This window comes from Taudactylus pleione, unplaced genomic scaffold (genome assembly GCF_031769625.1).
Source record: "Taudactylus pleione unplaced genomic scaffold, aTauple2 ptg001975l, whole genome shotgun sequence".
Lineage (NCBI taxonomy): Eukaryota > Metazoa > Chordata > Amphibia > Anura > Myobatrachidae > Taudactylus > Taudactylus pleione.
Genome location: NW_028286371.1, coordinates 104062 through 128216, shown reverse-complemented (window position 1 = coordinate 128216; position 24155 = coordinate 104062). Strand labels below are relative to the sequence as shown.

The following is a 24155-nucleotide window of genomic DNA, read 5'->3' as shown; positions in this document are numbered from 1 at the left end:
ATAACATAACTTAACCAAGTGGCTCCATAGCTTTAAATGCTCTTTTTAATGTTAAACAATTGGAAATCTCTTATATTTATTTTATAATGATGGTGAATAACCATGCTGGGAGTTTCAGTTTGAAGGAAATTGGTCCAATAAAAGAAAACACAAATGTTTTCAAATATGCTCTTGAAACCAGTCAATAGGTTAGACTGAATGCGATATGTGTCTTTCCAATTTGGCTATACAAGTGTGTGTATTCATCATCTTCTCATTTAGCATACTAAAGCAGACTATTGCAATATAGGTTACTGCAAATTAAGTTTTAGCAGCAGTAACAATAATGACACATTAGGCCCCAGTGCTCTAACCCCTGAGCTATGGAGCCACTTGGTTAAGTTATTTTATACACATTTTGGTGTCTGGTTGAGGATGGAAATTGATATACAGCAAATTTCAAATCTTTTCTGGTAAATGTACTTTTTTCAATTACAATTGTTGTGTTTATGGTCATCTTAAGGTTCTTCAAGATTGCATCAAGACAGTCACATAAAATTGGCAAAGTAGTTGTAGTCATCTATAATGGACTAGGAATGTATTACTTTACTTCTTAACGAGCTGTAGGAGAGAGGCCAGGTTAACATAAAACAAAACATTTAATCCTCCTGCCTTATAAAGGAACACTTCAACTTTGGTTTTCATTATACTTTAGCACTAATATGACAATTAAAAATGTAGGCTTATGTATACTGTTTTCATTCTCTTGGTTCTATTTATTGTGATGTTGAATCCTTTTCAAATGGCCTATTCTGATATATATGCAATATCTATAATTGAGGCATACCTGGGAGACACTTTGAATCAAATTATTTAAATGCATTTTAAAATGAGCTGTTTTATGTTAGTGTGGTGTGTACATAATAGAGATCCAAAATTGGTCATACTTTCCATGGCTTTCCAACTTTAGGATCCATAGGGTAGAATTATTTCAAAATGTTATAGCCGGACATCTTTATAGAGTTATTTGTAGTCATTAGTGGTCATTACCCTGAGTGTGCTTGCACGTGTAGAGTATATATGCTTACATGTTCAAATCAGCCTTCAGTTATATCTATTGGCACCTATGTTCAAAATATTGGTATCAATTGCACAAGATGAAATCTGCTCTATGCAATGCAATCTTGAAGAACCTTAAGATGACCATAAACACAACAATTGTAATTGAAAAAAGTACATTTACCAGAAAAGATTTGAAATTTGCTGTATATCAATTTCCATCCTCAACCAGACACCAAAATGTGTATAACATAACTTAACCAAGTGGCTCCATAGCTTTAAATGCTCTTTTTAAAGTTAAACAATTGGAAATCTCTTATATTTATTTTATAATGATGGTGAATAACCATGCTGGGAGTTTCAGTTTGAAGGAAATTGGTCCAATAAAAGAAAACACAAATGTTTTCAAATATGCTCTTGAAACCAGTCAATAGGTTAGACTGAATGCGATATGTGTCTTTCCAATTTGGCTATACAAGTGTGTGTATTCATCATCTTCTCATTTAGCATACTAAAGCAGACTATTGCAATATAGGTTGCTGCAAATTAAGTTTTAACAGCAGTAACAATAATGACACATTAGGCCCCAGTGAGATTTGAACTCACGACCCCTGGTTTACAAGACCAGTGCTCTAACCCCTGAGCTATGGAGCCACTTGGTTAAGTTATTTTATACACATTTTGGTGTCTGGTTGAGGATGGAAATTGATATACAGCAAATTTCAAAACTTTTCTGGTAAATGTACTTTTTTCAATTACAATTGTTGTGTTTATGGTCATCTTAAGGTTCTTCAAGATTGCATCAAGACAGTCACATAAAATTGGCAAAGTAGATGTAGTCATCTATAATGGACTAGGAATGTATTACTTTACTTCTTAACGAGCTGTAGGAGAGAGGCCAGGTTAACATAAAACAAAACATTTAATCCTCCTGCCTTATAAAGGAACACTTCAACTTTGGTTTTCATTATACTTTAGCACTAATATGACAATTAAAAATGTAGGCTTATGTATACTGTTTTCATTCTCTTGGTTCTATTTATTGTGATGTTGAATCCTTTTCAAATGGCCTATTCTGATATATATGCAATATCTATAATTGAGGCATACCTGGGAGACACTTTGAATCAAATTATTTAAATGCATTTTAAAATGAGCTGTTTTATGTTAGTGTGGTGTGTACATAATAGAGATCCAAAATTGGTCATACTTTCCATGGCTTTCCAACTTTAGGATCCATAGGGTAGAATTATTTCAAAATGTTATAGCCGGACATCTTTATAGAGTTATTTGTAGTCATTAGTGGTCATTACCCTGAGTGTGCTTGCACGTGTAGAGTATATATGCTTACATGTTCAAATCAGCCTTCAGTTATATCTATTGGCACCTATGTTCAAAATATTGGTATCAATTGCACAAGATGAAATCTGCTCTATGCAATGCAATCTTGAAGAACCTTAAGATGACCATAAACACAACAATTGTAATTGAAAAAAGTACATTTACCAGAAAAGATTTGAAATTTGCTGTATATCAATTTCCATCCTCAACCAGACACCAAAATGTGTATAACATAACTTAACCAAGTGGCTCCATAGCTTTAAATGCTCTTTTTAAAGTTAAACAATTGGAAATCTCTTATATTTATTTTATAATGATGGTGAATAACCATGCTGGGAGTTTCAGTTTGAAGGAAATTGGTCCAATAAAAGAAAACACAAATGTTTTCAAATATGCTCTTGAAACCAGTCAATAGGTTAGACTGAATGCGATATGTGTCTTTCCAATTTGGCTATACAAGTGTGTATTCATCATCTTCTCATTTAGCATACTAAAGCAGACTATTGCAATATAGGTTGCTGCAAATTAAGTTTTAGCAGCAGTAACAATAATGACACAGTAGGCCCCAGTGAGATTTGAACTCACGACCCCTGGTTTACAAGACCAGTGCTCTAACCCCTGAGCTATGGAGCCACTTGGTTAAGTTATTTTATACACATTTTGGTGTCTGGTTGAGGATGGAAATTGATATACAGCAAATTTCAAAACTTTTCTGGTAAATGTACTTTTTTCAATTACAATTGTTGTGTTTATGGTCATCTTAAGGTTCTTCAAGATTGCATCAAGACAGTCACATAAAATTGGCAAAGTAGATGTAGTCATCTATAATGGACTAGGAATGTATTACTTTACTTCTTAACGAGCTGTAGGAGAGAGGCCAGGTTAACATAAAACAAAACATTTAATCCTCCTGCCTTATAAAGGAACACTTCAACTTTGGTTTTCATTATACTTTAGCACTAATATGACAATTAAAAATGTAGGCTTATGTATACTGTTTTCATTCTCTTGGTTCTATTTATTGTGATGTTGAATCCTTTTCAAATGGCCTATTCTGATATATATGCAATATCTATAATTGAGGCATACCTGGGAGACACTTTGAATCAAATTATTTAAATGCATTTTAAAATGAGCTGTTTTATGTTAGTGTGGTGTGTACATAATAGAGATCCAAAATTGGTCATATTTTCCATGGCTTTCCAACTTTAGGATCCATAGGGTAGAATTATTTCAAAATGTTATAGCCGGACATCTTTATAGAGTTATTTGTAGTCATTAGTGGTCATTACCCTGAGTGTGCTTGCACGTGTAGAGTATATATGCTTACATGTTCAAATCAGCCTTCAGTTATATCTATTGGCACCTATGTTCAAAATATTGGTATCAATTGCACAAGATGAAATCTGCTCTATGCAATGCAATCTTGAAGAACCTTAAGATGACCATAAACACAACAATTGTAATTGAAAAAAGTACATTTACCAGAAAAGATTTGAAATTTGCTGTATATCAATTTCCATCCTCAACCAGACACCAAAATGTGTATAACATAACTTAACCAAGTGGCTCCATAGCTTTAAATGCTCTTTTTAAAGTTAAACAATTGGAAATCTCTTATATTTATTTTATAATGATGGTGAATAACCATGCTGGGAGTTTCAGTTTGAAGGAAATTGGTCCAATAAAAGAAAACACAAATGTTTTCAAATATGCTCTTGAAACCAGTCAATAGGTTAGACTGAATGCGATATGTGTCTTTCCAATTTGGCTATACAAGTGTGTGTATTCATCATCTTCTCATTTAGCATACTAAAGCAGACTATTGCAATATAGGTTGCTGCAAATTAAGTTTTAGCAGCAGTAACAATAATGACACATTAGGCCCCAGTGAGATTTGAACTCATGAGACCAGTGCTCTAACCCCTGAGCTATGGAGCCACTTGGCTAAGATATTTTATACACATTTTGGTGTCTGGTTGAGGATGGAAATTGATATACAGCAAATTTCAAATCTTTTCTGGTAAATGTACTTTTTTCAATTACAATTGTTGTGTTTATGGTCATCTTAAGGTTCTTCAAGATTGCATCAAGACAGTCACATAAAATTGGCAAAGTAGTTGTAGTCATCTATAATGGACTAGGAATGTATTACTTTACTTCTTAACGAGCTGTAGGAGAGAGGCCAGGTTAACATAAAACAAAACATTTAATCCTCCTGCCATATAAAGGAACACTTCAACTTTGGTTTTCATTATACTTTAGCACTAATATGACAATTAAAAATGTAGGCTTATGTATACTGTTTTCATTCTCTTGGTTCTATTTATTGTGATGTTGAATCCTTTTCAAATGGCCTATTCTGATATATATGCAATATCTATAATTGAGGCATACCTGGGAGACACTTTGAATCAAATTATTTAAATGCATTTTAAAATGAGCTGTTTTATGTTAGTGTGGTGTGTACATAATAGAGATCCAAAATTGGTCATATTTTCCATGGCTTTCCAACTTTAGGATCCATAGGGTAGAATTATTTCAAAATGTTATAGCCGGACATCTTTATAGAGTTATTTGTAGTCATTAGTGGTCATTACCCTGAGTGTGCTTGCACGTGTAGAGTATATATGCTTACATGTTCAAATCAGCCTTCAGTTATATCTATTGGCACCTATGTTCAAAATATTGGTATCAATTGCACAAGATGAAATCTGCTCTATGCAATGCAATCTTGAAGAACCTTAAGATGACCATAAACACAACAATTGTAATTGAAAAAAGTACATTTACCAGAAAAGATTTGAAATTTGCTGTATATCAATTTCCATCCTCAACCAGACACCAAAATGTGTATAACATAACTTAACCAAGTGGCTCCATAGCTTTAAATGCTCTTTTTAAAGTTAAATAATTGGAAATCTCTTATATTTATTTTATAATCATGGTGAATAACCATGCTGGGAGTTTCAGTTTGAAGGAAATTGGTCCAATAAAAGAAAACACAAATGTTTTCAAATATGCTCTTGAAACCAGTCAATAGGTTAGACTGAATGCGATATGTGTCTTTCCAATTTGGCTATACAAGTGTGTATTCATCATCTTCTCATTTAGCATACTAAAGCAGACTATTGCAATATAGGTTGCTGCAAATTAAGTTTTAGCAGCAGTAACAATAATGACACAGTAGGCCCCAGTGAGATTTGAACTCACGACCCCTGGTTTACAAGACCAGTGCTCTAACCCCTGAGCTATGGAGCCACTTGGTTAAGTTATTTTATACACATTTTGGTGTCTGGTTGAGGATGGAAATTGATATACAGCAAATTTCAAAACTTTTCTGGTAAATGTACTTTTTTCAATTACAATTGTTGTGTTTATGGTCTTCTTAAGGTTCTTCAAGATTGCATCAAGACAGTCACATAAAATTGGCAAAGTAGTTGTAGTCATCTATAATGGACTAGGAATGTATTACTTTACTTCTTAACGAGCTGTAGGAGAGAGGCCAGGTTAACATAAAACAAAACATTTAATCCTCCTGCCATATAAAGGAACACTTCAACTTTGGTTTTCATTATACTTTAGCACTAATATGACAATTAAAAATGTAGGCTTATGTATACTGTTTTCATTCTCTTGGTTCTATTTATTGTGATGTTGAATCCTTTTCAAATGGCCTATTCTGATATATATGCAATATCTATAATTGAGGCATACCTGGGAGACACTTTGAATCAAATTATTTAAATGCATTTTAAAATGAGCTGTTTTATGTTAGTGTGGTGTGTACATAATAGAGATCCAAAATTGGTCATATTTTCCATGGCTTTCCAACTTTAGGATCCATAGGGTAGAATTATTTCAAAATGTTATAGCCGGACATCTTTATAGAGTTATTTGTAGTCATTAGTGGTCATTACCCTGAGTGTGCTTGCACGTGTAGAGTATATATGCTTACATGTTCAAATGAGCCTTCAGTTATATCTATTGGCACCTATGTTCAAAATATTGGTATCAATTGCACAAGATGAAATCTGCTCTATGCAATGCAATCTTGAAGAACCTTAAGATGACCATAAACACAACAATTGTAATTGAAAAAAGTACATTTACCAGAAAAGATTTGAAATTTGCTGTATATCAATTTCCATCCTCAACCAGACACCAAAATGTGTATAACATAACATACTTTTTTCAATTACAATTGTTGTGTTTATGGTCATCTTAAGGTTCTTCAAGATTGCATCAAGACAGTCACATAAAATTGGCAAAGTAGATGTAGTCATCTATAATGGACTAGGAATGTATTACTTTACTTCTTAACGAGCTGTAGGAGAGAGGCCAGGTTAACATAAAACAAAACATTTAATCCTCCTGCCTTATAAAGGAACACTTCAACTTTGGTTTTCATTATACTTTAGCACTAATACGACAATTAAAAATGTAGGCTTATGTATACTGTTTTCATTCTCTTGGTTCTATTTATTGTGATGTTGAATCCTTTTCAAATGGCCTATTCTGATATATATGCAATATCTATAATTGAGGCATACCTGGGAGACACTTTGAATTAAATTATTTAAATGCATTTTAAAATGAGCTGTTTTATGTTAGTGTGGTGTGTACATAATAGAGATCCAAAATTGGTCATATTTTCCATGGCTTTCCAACTTTAGGATCCATAGGGTAGAATTATTTCAAAATGTTATAGCCGGACATCTTTATAGAGTTATTTGTAGTCATTAGTGGTCATTACCCTGAGTGTGCTTGCACGTGTAGAGTATATATGCTTACATGTTCAAATCAGCCTTCAGTTATATCTATTGGCACCTATGTTCAAAATATTGGTATCAATTGCACAAGATGAAATCTGCTCTATGCAATGCAATCTTGAAGAACCTTAAGATGACCATAAACACAACAATTGTAATTGAAAAAAGTACATTTACCAGAAAAGATTTGAAATTTGCTGTATATCAATTTCCATCCTCAACCAGACACCAAAATGTGTATAACATAACTTAACCAAGTGGCTCCATAGCTTTAAATGCTCTTTTTAAAGTTAAACAATTGGAAATCTCTTATATTTATTTTATAATGATGGTGAATAACCATGCTGGGAGTTTCAGTTTGAAGGAAATTGGTCCAATAAAAGAAAACACAAATGTTTTCAAATATGCTCTTGAAACCAGTCAATAGGTTAGACTGAATGCGATATGTGTCTTTCCAATTTGGCTATACAAGTGTGTGTATTCATCATCTTCTCATTTAGCATACTAAAGCAGACTATTGCAATATAGGTTGCTGCAAATTAAGTTTTAGCAGCAGTAACAATAATGACACATTAGGCCCCAGTGAGATTTGAACTCATGAGACCAGTGCTCTAACCCCTGAGCTATGGAGCCACTTGGCTAAGATATTTTATACACATTTTGGTGTCTGGTTGAGGATGGAAATTGATATACAGCAAATTTCAAATCTTTTCTGGTAAATGTACTTTTTTCAATTACAATTGTTGTGTTTATGGTCATCTTAAGGTTCTTCAAGATTGCATCAAGACAGTCACATAAAATTGGCAAAGTAGTTGTAGTCATCTATAATGGACTAGGAATGTATTACTTTACTTCTTAACGAGCTGTAGGAGAGAGGCCAGGTTAACATAAAACAAAACATTTAATCCTCCTGCCATATAAAGGAACACTTCAACTTTGGTTTTCATTATACTTTAGCACTAATATGACAATTAAAAATGTAGGCTTATGTATACTGTTTTCATTCTCTTGGTTCTATTTATTGTGATGTTGAATCCTTTTCAAATGGCCTATTCTGATATATATGCAATATCTATAATTGAGGCATACCTGGGAGACACTTTGAATCAAATTATTTAAATGCATTTTAAAATGAGCTGTTTTATGTTAGTGTGGTGTGTACATAATAGAGATCCAAAATTGGTCATATTTTCCATGGCTTTCCAACTTTAGGATCCATAGGGTAGAATTATTTCAAAATGTTATAGCCGGCCATCTTTATAGAGTTATTTGTAGTCATTAGTGGTCATTACCCTGAGTGTGCTTGCACGTGTAGAGTATATATGCTTACATGTTCAAATCAGCCTTCAGTTATATCTATTGGCACCTATGTTCAAAATATTGGTATCAATTGCACAAGATGAAATCTGCTCTATGCAATGCAATCTTGAAGAACCTTAAGATGACCATAAACACAACAATTGTAATTGAAAAAAGTACATTTACCAGAAAAGATTTGAAATTTGCTGTATATCAATTTCCATCCTCAACCAGACACCAAAATGTGTATAACATAACTTAACCAAGTGGCTCCATAGCTTTAAATGCTCTTTTTAAAGTTAAATAATTGGAAATCTCTTATATTTATTTTATAATCATGGTGAATAACCATGCTGGGAGTTTCAGTTTGAAGGAAATTGGTCCAATAAAAGAAAACACAAATGTTTTCAAATATGCTCTTGAAACCAGTCAATAGGTTAGACTGAATGCGATATGTGTCTTTCCAATTTGGCTATACAAGTGTGTATTCATCATCTTCTCATTTAGCATACTAAAGCAGACTATTGCAATATAGGTTGCTGCAAATTAAGTTTTAGCAGCAGTAACAATAATGACACAGTAGGCCCCAGTGAGATTTGAACTCACGACCCCTGGTTTACAAGACCAGTGCTCTAACCCCTGAGCTATGGAGCCACTTGGTTAAGTTATTTTATACACATTTTGGTGTCTGGTTGAGGATGGAAATTGATATACAGCAAATTTCAAAACTTTTCTGGTAAATGTACTTTTTTCAATTACAATTGTTGTGTTTATGGTCTTCTTAAGGTTCTTCAAGATTGCATCAAGACAGTCACATAAAATTGGCAAAGTAGTTGTAGTCATCTATAATGGACTAGGAATGTATTACTTTACTTCTTAACGAGCTGTAGGAGAGAGGCCAGGTTAACATAAAACAAAACATTTAATCCTCCTGCCATATAAAGGAACACTTCAACTTTGGTTTTCATTATACTTTAGCACTAATATGACAATTAAAAATGTAGGCTTATGTATACTGTTTTCATTCTCTTGGTTCTATTTATTGTGATGTTGAATCCTTTTCAAATGGCCTATTCTGATATATATGCAATATCTATAATTGAGGCATACCTGGGAGACACTTTGAATCAAATTATTTAAATGCATTTTAAAATGAGCTGTTTTATGTTAGTGTGGTGTGTACATAATAGAGATCCAAAATTGGTCATATTTTCCATGGCTTTCCAACTTTAGGATCCATAGGGTAGAATTATTTCAAAATGTTATAGCCGGACATCTTTATAGAGTTATTTGTAGTCATTAGTGGTCATTACCCTGAGTGTGCTTGCACGTGTAGAGTATATATGCTTACATGTTCAAATGAGCCTTCAGTTATATCTATTGGCACCTATGTTCAAAATATTGGTATCAATTGCACAAGATGAAATCTGCTCTATGCAATGCAATCTTGAAGAACCTTAAGATGACCATAAACACAACAATTGTAATTGAAAAAAGTACATTTACCAGAAAAGATTTGAAATTTGCTGTATATCAATTTCCATCCTCAACCAGACACCAAAATGTGTATAACATAACATACTTTTTTCAATTACAATTGTTGTGTTTATGGTCATCTTAAGGTTCTTCAAGATTGCATCAAGACAGTCACATAAAATTGGCAAAGTAGATGTAGTCATCTATAATGGACTAGGAATGTATTACTTTACTTCTTAACGAGCTATAGGAGAGAGGCCAGGTTAACATAAAACAAAACATTTAATCCTCCTGCCTTATAAAGGAACACTTCAACTTTGGTTTTCATTATACTTTAGCACTAATACGACAATTAAAAATGTAGGCTTATGTATACTGTTTTCATTCTCTTGGTTCTATTTATTGTGATGTTGAATCCTTTTCAAATGGCCTATTCTGATATATATGCAATATCTATAATTGAGGCATACCTGGGAGACACTTTGAATCAAATTATTTAAATGCATTTTAAAATGAGCTGTTTTATGTTAGTGTGGTGTGTACATAATAGAGATCCAAAATTGGTCATACTTTCCATGGCTTTCCAACTTTAGGATCCATAGGGTAGAATTATTTCAAAATGTTATAGCCGGACATCTTTATAGAGTTATTTGTAGTCATTAGTGGTCATTACCCTGAGTGTGCTTGCACTTGTAGAGTATATATGCTTACATGTTCAAATCAGCCTTCAGTTATATCTATTGGCACCTATGTTCAAAATATTGGTATCAATTGCACAAGATGAAATCTGCTCTATGCAATGCAATCTTGAAGAACCTTAAGATGACCATAAACACAACAATTGTAATTGAAAAAAGTACATTTACCAGAAAAGATTTGAAATTTGCTGTATATCAATTTCCATCCTCAACCAGACACCAAAATGTGTATAACATAACTTAACCAAGTGGCTCCATAGCTTTAAATGCTCTTTTTAAAGTTAAATAATTGGAAATCTCTTATATTTATTTTATAATCATGGTGAATAACCATGCTGGGAGTTTCAGTTTGAAGGAAATTGGTCCAATAAAAGAAAACACAAATGTTTTCAAATATGCTCTTGAAACCAGTCAATAGGTTAGACTGAATGCGATATGTGTCTTTCCAATTTGGCTATACAAGTGTGTATTCATCATCTTCTCATTTAGCATACTAAAGCAGACTATTGCAATATAGGTTGCTGCAAATTAAGTTTTAGCAGCAGTAACAATAATGACACAGTAGGCCCCAGTGAGATTTGAACTCACGACCCCTGGTTTACAAGACCAGTGCTCTAACCCCTGAGCTATGGAGCCACTTGGTTAAGTTATTTTATACACATTTTGGTGTCTGGTTGAGGATGGAAATTGATATACAGCAAATTTCAAAACTTTTCTGGTAAATGTACTTTTTTCAATTACAATTGTTGTGTTTATGGTCTTCTTAAGGTTCTTCAAGATTGCATCAAGACAGTCACATAAAATTGGCAAAGTAGTTGTAGTCATCTATAATGGACTAGGAATGTATTACTTTACTTCTTAACGAGCTGTAGGAGAGAGGCCAGGTTAACATAAAACAAAACATTTAATCCTCCTGCCATATAAAGGAACACTTCAACTTTGGTTTTCATTATACTTTAGCACTAATATGACAATTAAAAAATTAGGCTTATGTATACTGTTTTCATTCTCTTGGTTCTATTTATTGTGATGTTGAATCCTTTTCAAATGGCCTATTCTGATATATATGCAATATCTATAATTGAGGCATACCTGGGAGACACTTTGAATCAAATTATTTAAATGCATTTTAAAATGAGCTGTTTTATGTTAGTGTGGTGTGTACATAATAGAGATCCAAAATTGGTCATATTTTCCATGGCTTTCCAACTTTAGGATCCATAGGGTAGAATTATTTCAAAATGTTATAGCCGGACATCTTTATAGAGTTATTTGTAGTCATTAGTGGTCATTACCCTGAGTGTGCTTGCACGTGTAGAGTATATATGCTTACATGTTCAAATCAGCCTTCAGTTATATCTATTGGCACCTATGTTCAAAATATTGGTATCAATTGCACAAGATGAAATCTGCTCTATGCAATGCAATCTTGAAGAACCTTAAGATGACCATAAACACAACAATTGTAATTGAAAAAAGTACATTTACCAGAAAAGATTTGAAATTTGCTGTATATCAATTTCCATCCTCAACCAGACACCAAAATGTGTATAACATAACTTAACCAAGTGGCTCCATAGCTTTAAATGCTCTTTTTAAAGTTAAATAATTGGAAATCTCTTATATTTATTTTATAATCATGGTGAATAACCATGCTGGGAGTTTCAGTTTGAAGGAAATTGGTCCAATAAAAGAAAACACAAATGTTTTCAAATATGCTCTTGAAACCAGTCAATAGGTTAGACTGAATGCGATATGTGTCTTTCCAATTTGGCTATACAAGTGTGTATTCATCATCTTCTCATTTAGCATACTAAAGCAGACTATTGCAATATAGGTTGCTGCAAATTAAGTTTTAGCAGCAGTAACAATAATGACACAGTAGGCCCCAGTGAGATTTGAACTCACGACCCCTGGTTTACAAGACCAGTGCTCTAACCCCTGAGCTATGGAGCCACTTGGTTAAGTTATTTTATACACATTTTGGTGTCTGGTTGAGGATGGAAATTGATATACAGCAAATTTCAAAACTTTTCTGGTAAATGTACTTTTTTCAATTACAATTGTTGTGTTTATGGTCTTCTTAAGGTTCTTCAAGATTGCATCAAGACAGTCACATAAAATTGGCAAAGTAGTTGTAGTCATCTATAATGGACTAGGAATGTATTACTTTACTTCTTAACGAGCTGTAGGAGAGAGGCCAGGTTAACATAAAACAAAACATTTAATCCTCCTGCCATATAAAGGAACACTTCAACTTTGGTTTTCATTATACTTTAGCACTAATATGACAATTAAAAATGTAGGCTTATGTATACTGTTTTCATTCTCTTGGTTCTATTTATTGTGATGTTGAATCCTTTTCAAATGGCCTATTCTGATATATATGCAATATCTATAATTGAGGCATACCTGGGAGACACTTTGAATCAAATTATTTAAATGCATTTTAAAATGAGCTGTTTTATGTTAGTGTGGTGTGTACATAATAGAGATCCAAAATTGGTCATATTTTCCATGGCTTTCCAACTTTAGGATCCATAGGGTAGAATTATTTCAAAATGTTATAGCCGGACATCTTTATAGAGTTATTTGTAGTCATTAGTGGTCATTACCCTGAGTGTGCTTGCACGTGTAGAGTATATATGCTTACATGTTCAAATGAGCCTTCAGTTATATCTATTGGCACCTATGTTCAAAATATTGGTATCAATTGCACAAGATGAAATCTGCTCTATGCAATGCAATCTTGAAGAACCTTAAGATGACCATAAACACAACAATTGTAATTGAAAAAAGTACATTTACCAGAAAAGATTTGAAATTTGCTGTATATCAATTTCCATCCTCAACCAGACACCAAAATGTGTATAACATAACATACTTTTTTCAATTACAATTGTTGTGTTTATGGTCATCTTAAGGTTCTTCAAGATTGCATCAAGACAGTCACATAAAATTGGCAAAGTAGATGTAGTCATCTATAATGGACTAGGAATGTATTACTTTACTTCTTAACGAGCTGTAGGAGAGAGGCCAGGTTAACATAAAACAAAACATTTAATCCTCCTGCCTTATAAAGGAACACTTCAACTTTGGTTTTCATTATACTTTAGCACTAATACGACAATTAAAAATGTAGGCTTATGTATACTGTTTTCATTCTCTTGGTTCTATTTATTGTGATGTTGAATCCTTTTCAAATGGCCTATTCTGATATATATGCAATATCTATAATTGAGGCATACCTGGGAGACACTTTGAATCAAATTATTTAAATGCATTTTAAAATGAGCTGTTTTATGTTAGTGTGGTGTGTACATAATAGAGATCCAAAATTGGTCATACTTTCCATGGCTTTCCAACTTTAGGATCCATAGGGTAGAATTATTTCAAAATGTTATAGCCGGACATCTTTATAGAGTTATTTGTAGTCATTAGTGGTCATTACCCTGAGTGTGCTTGCACTTGTAGAGTATATATGCTTACATGTTCAAATCAGCCTTCAGTTATATCTATTGGCACCTATGTTCAAAATATTGGTATCAATTGCACAAGATGAAATCTGCTCTATGCAATGCAATCTTGAAGAACCTTAAGATGACCATAAACACAACAATTGTAATTGAAAAAAGTACATTTACCAGAAAAGATTTGAAATTTGCTGTATATCAATTTCCATCCTCAACCAGACACCAAAATGTGTATAACATAACTTAACCAAGTGGCTCCATAGCTTTAAATGCTCTTTTTAAAGTTAAATAATTGGAAATCTCTTATATTTATTTTATAATCATGGTGAATAACCATGCTGGGAGTTTCAGTTTGAAGGAAATTGGTCCAATAAAAGAAAACACAAATGTTTTCAAATATGCTCTTGAAACCAGTCAATAGGTTAGACTGAATGCGATATGTGTCTTTCCAATTTGGCTATACAAGTGTGTATTCATCATCTTCTCATTTAGCATACTAAAGCAGACTATTGCAATATAGGTTGCTGCAAATTAAGTTTTAGCAGCAGTAACAATAATGACACAGTAGGCCCCAGTGAGATTTGAACTCACGACCCCTGGTTTACAAGACCAGTGCTCTAACCCCTGAGCTATGGAGCCACTTGGTTAAGTTATTTTATACACATTTTGGTGTCTGGTTGAGGATGGAAATTGATATACAGCAAATTTCAAAACTTTTCTGGTAAATGTACTTTTTTCAATTACAATTGTTGTGTTTATGGTCTTCTTAAGGTTCTTCAAGATTGCATCAAGACAGTCACATAAAATTGGCAAAGTAGTTGTAGTCATCTATAATGGACTAGGAATGTATTACTTTACTTCTTAACGAGCTGTAGGAGAGAGGCCAGGTTAACATAAAACAAAACATTTAATCCTCCTGCCATATAAAGGAACACTTCAACTTTGGTTTTCATTATACTTTAGCACTAATATGACAATTAAAAATGTAGGCTTATGTATACTGTTTTCATTCTCTTGGTTCTATTTATTGTGATGTTGAATCCTTTTCAAATGGCCTATTCTGATATATATGCAATATCTATAATTGAGGCATACCTGGGAGACACTTTGAATCAAATTATTTAAATGCATTTTAAAATGAGCTGTTTTATGTTAGTGTGGTGTGTACATAATAGAGATCCAAAATTGGTCATATTTTCCATGGCTTTCCAACTTTAGGATCCATAGGGTAGAATTATTTCAAAATGTTATAGCCGGACATCTTTATAGAGTTATTGGTAGTCATTAGTGGTCATTACCCTGAGTGTGCTTGCACGTGTAGAGTATATATGCTTACATGTTCAAATCAGCCTTCAGTTATATCTATTGGCACCTATGTTCAAAATATTGGTATGAATTGCACAAGATGAAATCTGCTCTATGCAATGCAATCTTGAAGAACCTTAAGATGACCATAAACACAACAATTGTAATTGAAAAAAGTACATTTACCAGAAAAGATTTGAAATTTGCTGTATATCAATTTCCATCCTCAACCAGACACCAAAATGTGTATAACATAACTTAACCAAGTGGCTCCATAGCTTTAAATGCTCTTTTTAAAGTTAAACAATTGGAAATCTCTTATATTTATTTTATAATGATGGTGAATAACCATGCTGGGAGTTTCAGTTTGAAGGAAATTGGTCCAATAAAAGAAAACACAAATGTTTTCAAATATGCTCTTGAAACCAGTCAATAGGTTAGACTGAATGCGATATGTGTCTTTCCAATTTGGCTATACAAGTGTGTGTATTCATCATCTTCTCATTTAGCATACTAAAGCAGACTATTGCAATATAGGTTGCTGCAAATTAAGTTTTAGCAGCAGTAACAATAATGACACATTAGGCCCCAGTGAGATTTGAACTCATGAGACCAGTGCTCTAACCCCTGAGCTATGGAGCCACTTGGCTAAGATATTTTATACACATTTTGGTGTCTGGTTGAGGATGGAAATTGATATACAGCAAATTTCAAATCTTTTCTGGTAAATGTACTTTTTTCAATTACAATTGTTGTGTTTATGGTCATCTTAAGGTTCTTCAAGATTGCATCAAGACAGTCACATAAAATTGGCAAAGTAGTTGTAGTCATCTATAATGGACTAGGAATGTATTACTTTACTTCTTAACGAGCTGTAGGAGAGAGGCCAGGTTAACATAAAACAAAACATTTAATCCTCCTGCCATATAAAGGAACACTTCAACTTTGGTTTTCATTATACTTTAGCACTAATATGACAATTAAAAATGTAGGCTTATGTATACTGTTTTCATTCTCTTGGTTCTATTTATTGTGATGTTGAATCCTTTTCAAATGGCCTATTCTGATATATATGCAATATCTATAATTGAGGCATACCTGGGAGACACTTTGAATCAAATTATTTAAATGCATTTTAAAATGAGCTGTTTTATGTTAGTGTGGTGTGTACATAATAGAGATCCAAAATTGGTCATATTTTCCATGGCTTTCCAACTTTAGGATCCATAGGGTAGAATTATTTTAAAATGTTATAGCCGGACATCTTTATAGAGTTATTGGTAGTCATTAGTGGTCATTACCCTGAGTGTGCTTGCACGTGTAGAGTATATATGCTTACATGTTCAAATCAGCCTTCAGTTATATCTATTGGCACCTATGTTCAAAATATTGGTATCAATTGCACAAGATGAAATCTGCTCTATGCAATGCAATCTTGAAGAACCTTAAGATGACCATAAACACAACAATTGTAATTGAAAAAAGTACATTTACCAGAAAAGATTTGAAATTTGCTGTATATCAATTTCCATCCTCAACCAGACACCAAAATGTGTATAACATAACTTAACCAAGTGGCTCCATAGCTTTAAATGCTCTTTTTAAAGTTAAACAATTGGAAATCTCTTATATTTATTTTATAATGATGGTGAATAACCATGCTGGGAGTTTCAGTTTGAAGGAAATTGGTCCAATAAAAGAAAACACAAATGTTTTCAAATATGCTCTTGAAACCAGTCAATAGGTTAGACTGAATGCGATATGTGTCTTTCCAATTTGGCTATACAAGTGTGTGTATTCATCATCTTCTCATTTAGCATACTAAAGCAGACTATTGCAATATAGGTTGCTGCAAATTAAGTTTTAGCAGCAGTAACAATAATGACACATTAGGCCCCAGTGAGATTTGAACTCATGAGACCAGTGCTCTAACCCCTGAGCTATGGAGCCACTTGGCTAAGATATTTTATACACATTTTGGTGTCTGGTTGAGGATGGAAATTGATATACAGCAAATTTCAAATCTTTTCTGGTAAATGTACTTTTTTCAATTACAATTGTTGTGTTTATGGTCATCTTAAGGTTCTTCAAGATTGCATCAAGACAGTCACATAAAATTGGCAAAGTAGTTGTAGTCATCTATAATGGACTAGGAATGTATTACTTTACTTCTTAACAAGCTGTAGGAGAGAGGCCAGGTTAACATAAAACAAAACATTTAATCCTCCTGCCATATAAAGGAACACTTCAACTTTGGTTTTCATTATACTTTAGCACTAATATGACAATTAAAAATGTAGGCTTATGTATACTGTTTTCATTCTCTTGGTTCTATTTATTGTGATGTTGAATCCTTTTCAAATGGCCTATTCTGATATATATGCAATATCTATAATTGAGGCATACCTGGGAGACACTTTGAATCAAATTATTTAAATGCATTTTAAAATGAGCTGTTTTATGTTAGTGTGGTGTGTACATAATAGAGATCCAAAATTGGTCATACTTTCCATGGCTTTCCAACTTTAGGATCCATAGGGTAGAATTATTTCAAAATGTTATAGCCGGACATCTTTATAGAGTTATTTGTAGTCATTAGTGGTCATTACCCTGAGTGTGCTTGCACGTGTAGAGTATATATGCTTACATGTTCAAATCAGCCTTCAGTTATATCTATTGGCACCTATGTTCAAAATATTGGTATCAATTGCACAAGATGAAATCTGCTCTATGCAATGCAATCTTGAAGAACCTTAAGATGACCATAAACACAACAATTGTAATTGAAAAAAGTACATTTACCAGAAAAGATTTGAAATTTGCTGTATATCATTTTCCATCCTCAACCAGACACCAAAATGTGTATAACATAACTTAACCAAGTGGCTCCATAGCTTTAAATGCTCTTTTTAAAGTTAAACAATTGGAAATCTCTTATATTTATTTTATAATGATGGTGAATAACCATGCTGGGAGTTTCAGTTTGAAGGAAATTGGTCCAATAAAAGAAAACACAAATGTTTTCAAATATGCTCTTGAAACCAGTCAATAGGTTAGACTGAATGCGATATGTGTCTTTCCAATTTGGCTATACAAGTGTGTATTCATCATCTTCTCATTTAGCATACTAAAGCAGACTATTGCAATATAGGTTGCTGCAAATTAAGTTTTAGCAGCAGTAACAATAATGACACAGTAGGCCCCAGTGAGATTTGAACTCACGACCCCTGGTTTACAAGACCAGTGCTCTAACCCCTGAGCTATGGAGCCACTTGGTTAAGTTACTTTATACACATTTTGGTGTCTGGTTGAGGATGGAAATTGATATACAGCAAATTTCAAAACTTTTCTGGTAAATGTACTTTTTTCAATTACAATTGTTGTGTTTATGGTCTTCTTAAGGTTCTTCAAGATTGCATCAAGACAGTCACATAAAATTGGCAAAGTAGTTGTAGTCATCTATAATGGACTAGGAATGTATTACTTTACTTCTTAACGAGCTGTAGGAGAGAGGCCAGGTTAACATAAAACAAAACATTTAATCCTCCTGCCATATAAAGGAACACTTCAACTTTGGTTTTCATTATACTTTAGCACTAATATGACAATTAAAAATGTAGGCTTATGTATACTGTTTTCATTCTCTTGGTTCTATTTATTGTGATGTTGAATCCTTTTCAAATGGCCTATTCTGATATATATGCAATATCTATAATTGAGGCATACCTGGGAGACACTTTGAATCAAATTATTTAAATGCATTTTAAAATGAGCTGTTTTATGTTAGTGTGGTGTGTACATAATAGAGATCCAAAATTGGTCATATTTTCCATGGCTTTCCAACTTTAGGATCCATAGGGTAGAATTATTTCAAAATGTTATAGCCGGACATCTTTATAGAGTTATTTGTAGTCATTAGTGGTCATTACCCTGAGTGTGCTTGCACGTGTAGAGTATATATGCTTACATGTTCAAATCAGCCTTCAGTTATATCTATTGGCACCTATGTTCAAAATATTGGTATCAATTGCACAAGATGAAATCTGCTCTATGCAATGCAATCTTGAAGAACCTTAAGATGACCATAAACACAACAATTGTAATTGAAAAAAGTACATTTACCAGAAAAGATTTGAAATTTGCTGTATATCAATTTCCATCCTCAACCAGACACCAAAATGTGTATAACATAACTTAACCAAGTGGCTCCATAGCTTTAAATGCTCTTTTTAAAGTTAAACAATTGGAAATCTCTTATATTTATTTTATAATGATGGTGAATAACCATGCTGGGAGTTTCAGTTTGAAGGAAATTGGTCCAATAAAAGAAAACACAAATGTTTTCAAATATGCTCTTGAAACCAGTCAATAGGTTAGACTGAATGCAATATGTGTCTTTCCAATTTGGCTATACAAGTGTGTGTATTCATCATCTTCTCATTTAGCATACTAAAGCAGACTATTGCAATATAGGTTGCTGCAAATTAAGTTTTAGCAGCAGTAACAATAATGACACAGTAGGCCCCAGTGAGATTTGAACTCACGACCCCTGGTTTACAAGACCAGTGCTCTAACCCCTGAGCTAAGGAGCCACTTGGTTAAGTTATTTTATACACATTTTGGTGTCTGGTTGAGGATGGAAATTGATATACAGCAAATTTCAAAACTTTTCTGGTAATTGTACTTTTTTCAATTACAATTGTTGTGTTTATGGTCTTCTTAAGGTTCTTCAAGATTGCATCAAGACAGTCACATAAAATTGGCAAAGTAGTTGTAGTCATCTATAATGGACTAGGAATGTATTACTTTACTTCTTAACGAGCTGTAGGAGAGAGGCCAGGTTAACATAAAACAAAACATTTAATCCTCCTGCCATATAAAGGAACACTTCAACTTTGGTTTTCATTATACTTTAGCACTAATATGACAATTAAAAATGTAGGCTTATGTATACTGTTTTCATTCTCTTGGTTCTATTTATTGTGATGTTGAATCCTTTTCAAATGGCCTATTCTGATATATATGCAATATCTATAATTGAGGCATACCTGGGAGACACTTTGAATCAAATTATTTAAATGCATTTTAAAATGAGCTGTTTTATGTTAGTGTGGTGTGTACATAATAGAGATCCAAAATTGGTCATATTTTCCATGGCTTTCCAACTTTAGGATCCATAGGGTAGAATTATTTCAAAATGTTATAGCCGGACATCTTTATAGAGTTATTTGTAGTCATTAGTGGTCATTACCCTGAGTGTGCTTGCACGTGTAGAGTATATATGCTTACATGTTCAAATCAGCCTTCAGTTATATCTATTGGCACCTATGTTCAAAATATTGGTATCAATTGCACAAGATGAAATCTGCTCTATGCAATGCAATCTTGAAGAACCTTAAGATGACCATAAACACAACAATTGTAATTGAAAAAAGTACATTTACCAGAAAAGATTTGAAATTTGCTGTATATCAATTTCCATCCTCAACCAGACACCAAAATGTGTATAACATAACTTAACCAAGTGGCTCCATAGCTTTAAATGCTCTTTTTAAAGTTAAACAATTGGAAATCTCTTATATTTATTTTATAATGATGGTGAATAACCATGCTGGGAGTTTCAGTTTGAAGGAAATTGGTCCAATAAAAGAAAACACAAATGTTTTCAAATATGCTCTTGAAACCAGTCAATAGGTTAGACTGAATGCAATATGTGTCTTTCCAATTTGGCTATACAAGTGTGTGTATTCATCATCTTCTCATTTAGCATACTAAAGCAGACTATTGCAATATAGGTTGCTGCAAATTAAGTTTTAGCAGCAGTAACAATAATGACACAGTAGGCCCCAGTGAGATTTGAACTCACGACCCCTGGTTTACAAGACCAGTGCTCTAACCCCTGAGCTAAGGAGCCACTTGGTTAAGTTATTTTATACACATTTTGGTGTCTGGTTGAGGATGGAAATTGATATACAGCAAATTTCAAAACTTTTCTGGTAAATGTACTTTTTTCAATTACAATTGTTGTGTTTATGGTCTTCTTAAGGTTCTTCAAGATTGCATCAAGACAGTCACATAAAATTGGCAAAGTAGTTGTAGTCATCTATAATGGACTAGGAATGTATTACTTTACTTCTTAACGAGCTGTAGGAGAGAGGCCAGGTTAACATAAAACAAAACATTTAATCCTCCTGCCATATAAAGCAACACTTCAACTTTGGTTTTCATTATACTTTAGCATTAATATGACAATTAAAAATGTAGGCTTATGTATACTGTTTTCATTCTCTTGGTTCTATTTATTGTGATGTTGAATCCTTTTCAAATGGCCTATTCTGATATATATGCAATATCTATAATTGAGGCATACCTGGGAGACACTTTGAATCAAATTATTTAAATGCATTTTAAAATGAGCTGTTTTATGTTAGTGTGGTGTGTACATAATAGAGATCCAAAATTGGTCATATTTTCCATGGCTTTCCAACTTTAGGATCCATAGGGTAGAATTATTTCAAAATGTTATAGCCGGACATCTTTATAGAGTTATTTGTAGTCATTAGTGGTCATTACCCTGAGTGTGCTTGCACGTGTAGAGTATATATGCTTACATGTTCAAATCAGCCTTCAGTTATATCTATTGGCACCTATGTTCAAAATATTGGTATCAATTGCACAAGATGAAATCTGCTCTATGCAATGCAATCTTGAAGAACCTTAAGATGACCATAAACACAACAATTGTAATTGAAAAAAGTACATTTACCAGAAAAGATTTGAAATTTGCTGTATATCAATTTCCATCCTCAACCAGACACCAAAATGTGTATAACATAACTTAACCAAGTGGCTCCATAGCTTTAAATGCTCTTTTTAAAGTTAAACAATTGGAAATCTCTTATATTTATTTTATAATGATGGTGAATAACCATGCTGGGAGTTTCAGTTTGAAGGAAATTGGTCCAATAAAAGAAAACACAAATGTTTTCAAATATGCTCTTGAAACCAGTCAATAGGTTAGACTGAATGCAATATGTGTCTTTTCAATTTGGCTATACAAGTGTGTGTATTCATCATCTTCTCATTTAGCATACTATTGCAATATAGGTTGCTGCAAATTAAGTAATGACACATTAGGCCCCAGTGAGATTTGAACTCATGACCCTTGGTTTACAAGACCAGTGCTCTAACCCCTGAGCTATGGAGCCACTTGGTTAAGTTATTTTATACACATTTTGGTGTCTGGTTGAGGATGGAAATTGATATACAGCAAATTTCAAAACTTTTCTGGTAAATGTACTTTTTTCAATTACAATTGTTGTGTTTATGGTCTTCTTAAGGTTCTTCAAGATTGCATCAAGACTTTCACATAAAATTGGCAAAGTAGTTGTAGTCATCTATAATGGACTAGGAATGTATTACTTTACTTCTTAACGAGCTGTAGGAGAGAGGCCAGGTTAACATAAAACAAAACATTTAATCCTCCTGCCATATAAAGGAACACTTCAACTTTGGTTTTCATTATACTTTAGCACTAATATGACAATTAAAAATGTAGGCTTATGTATACTGTTTTCATTCTCTTGGTTCTATTTATTGTGATGTTGAATCCTTTTCAAATGGCCTATTCTGATATATATGCAATATCTATAATTGAGGCATACCTGGGAGACACTTTGAATCAAATTATTTAAATGCATTTTAAAATGAGCTGTTTTATGTTAGTGTGGTGTGTACATAATAGAGATCCAAAATTGGTCATATTTTCCATGGCTTTCCAACTTTAGGATCCATAGGGTAGAATTATTTCAAAATGTTATAGCCGGACATCTTTATAGAGTTATTTGTAGTCATTAGTGGTCATTACCCTGAGTGTGCTTGCACGTGTAGAGTATATATGCTTACATGTTCAAATCAGCCTTCAGTTATATCTATTGGCACCTATGTTCAAAATACTGGTATCAATTGCACAAGATGAAATCTGCTCTATGCAATGCAATCTTGAAGAACCTTAAGATGACCATAAACACAACAATTGTAATTGAAAAAAGTACATTTACCAGAAAAGATTTGAAATTTGCTGTATATCAATTTCCATCCTCAACCAGACACCAAAATGTGTATAACATAACTTAACCAAGTGGCTCCATAGCTTTAAATGCTCTTTTTAAAGTTAAACAATTGGAAATCTCTTATATTTATTTTATAATGATGGTGAATAACCATGCTGGGAGTTTCAGTTTGAAGGAAATTGGTCCAATAAAAGAAAACACAAATGTTTTCAAATATGCTCTTGAAACCAGTCAATGCAATATGTGTCTTTCCAATTTGGCTATACAAGTGTGTGTATTCATCATCTTCTCATTTAGCATACTAAAGCAGACTATTGCAATATAGGTTGCTGCAAATTAAGTTTTAGCAGCAGTAACAATAATGACACAGTAGGCCCCAGTGAGATTTGAACTCACGACCCTTGGTTTACAAGACCAGTGCTCTAACCCCTGAGCTATGGAGCCACTTGGTTAAGTTATTTTATACACATTTTGGTGTCTGGTTGAGGATGGAAATTGATATACAGCAAATTTCAAAACTTTTCTGGTAAATGTACTTTTTTCAATTACAATTGTTGTGTTTATGGTCTTCTTAAGGTTCTTCAAGATTGCATCAAGACAGTCACATAAAATTGGCAAAGTAGTTGTAGTCATCTATAATGGACTAGGAATGTATTACTTTACTTCTTAACGAGCTGTAGG

At 33.1% G+C, this 24155-nt stretch overlaps 12 non-coding genes across 12 annotated transcripts; all 12 read right to left on the bottom strand.

The window, feature by feature from the left end:
• Nucleotides 1–1619: 1619 nt before the first annotated feature.
• TRNAT-UGU (transfer RNA threonine (anticodon UGU)) lies at nt 1620–1692 on the bottom strand. The gene has a single exon. It is a non-coding gene; the product is annotated as a tRNA-Thr (tRNA).
• A 1247-nt stretch (nt 1693–2939) lies between these two features.
• TRNAT-UGU (transfer RNA threonine (anticodon UGU)) lies at nt 2940–3012 on the bottom strand. Its single transcript has one exon. It is a non-coding gene; the product is annotated as a tRNA-Thr (tRNA).
• A 2555-nt stretch (nt 3013–5567) lies between these two features.
• Nucleotides 5568–5640, bottom strand: TRNAT-UGU (transfer RNA threonine (anticodon UGU)). The gene has a single exon. It is a non-coding gene; the product is annotated as a tRNA-Thr (tRNA).
• Nucleotides 5641–9031: 3391 nt separating this feature from the next.
• TRNAT-UGU (transfer RNA threonine (anticodon UGU)) lies at nt 9032–9104 on the bottom strand. The gene has a single exon. It is a non-coding gene; the product is annotated as a tRNA-Thr (tRNA).
• Nucleotides 9105–11187: 2083 nt separating this feature from the next.
• TRNAT-UGU (transfer RNA threonine (anticodon UGU)) lies at nt 11188–11260 on the bottom strand. Its single transcript has one exon. It is a non-coding gene; the product is annotated as a tRNA-Thr (tRNA).
• A 1247-nt stretch (nt 11261–12507) lies between these two features.
• On the bottom strand, nt 12508–12580 carry TRNAT-UGU (transfer RNA threonine (anticodon UGU)). The gene has a single exon. It is a non-coding gene; the product is annotated as a tRNA-Thr (tRNA).
• A 2083-nt stretch (nt 12581–14663) lies between these two features.
• Nucleotides 14664–14736, bottom strand: TRNAT-UGU (transfer RNA threonine (anticodon UGU)). The gene has a single exon. It is a non-coding gene; the product is annotated as a tRNA-Thr (tRNA).
• Nucleotides 14737–18599: 3863 nt separating this feature from the next.
• Nucleotides 18600–18672, bottom strand: TRNAT-UGU (transfer RNA threonine (anticodon UGU)). The gene has a single exon. It is a non-coding gene; the product is annotated as a tRNA-Thr (tRNA).
• Nucleotides 18673–19921: 1249 nt separating this feature from the next.
• Nucleotides 19922–19994, bottom strand: TRNAT-UGU (transfer RNA threonine (anticodon UGU)). Its single transcript has one exon. It is a non-coding gene; the product is annotated as a tRNA-Thr (tRNA).
• A 1249-nt stretch (nt 19995–21243) lies between these two features.
• On the bottom strand, nt 21244–21316 carry TRNAT-UGU (transfer RNA threonine (anticodon UGU)). Its single transcript has one exon. It is a non-coding gene; the product is annotated as a tRNA-Thr (tRNA).
• Nucleotides 21317–22537: 1221 nt separating this feature from the next.
• On the bottom strand, nt 22538–22610 carry TRNAT-UGU (transfer RNA threonine (anticodon UGU)). Its single transcript has one exon. It is a non-coding gene; the product is annotated as a tRNA-Thr (tRNA).
• A 1235-nt stretch (nt 22611–23845) lies between these two features.
• TRNAT-UGU (transfer RNA threonine (anticodon UGU)) lies at nt 23846–23918 on the bottom strand. The gene has a single exon. It is a non-coding gene; the product is annotated as a tRNA-Thr (tRNA).
• Between the last annotated feature and the right edge of the window lie 237 nt (nt 23919–24155).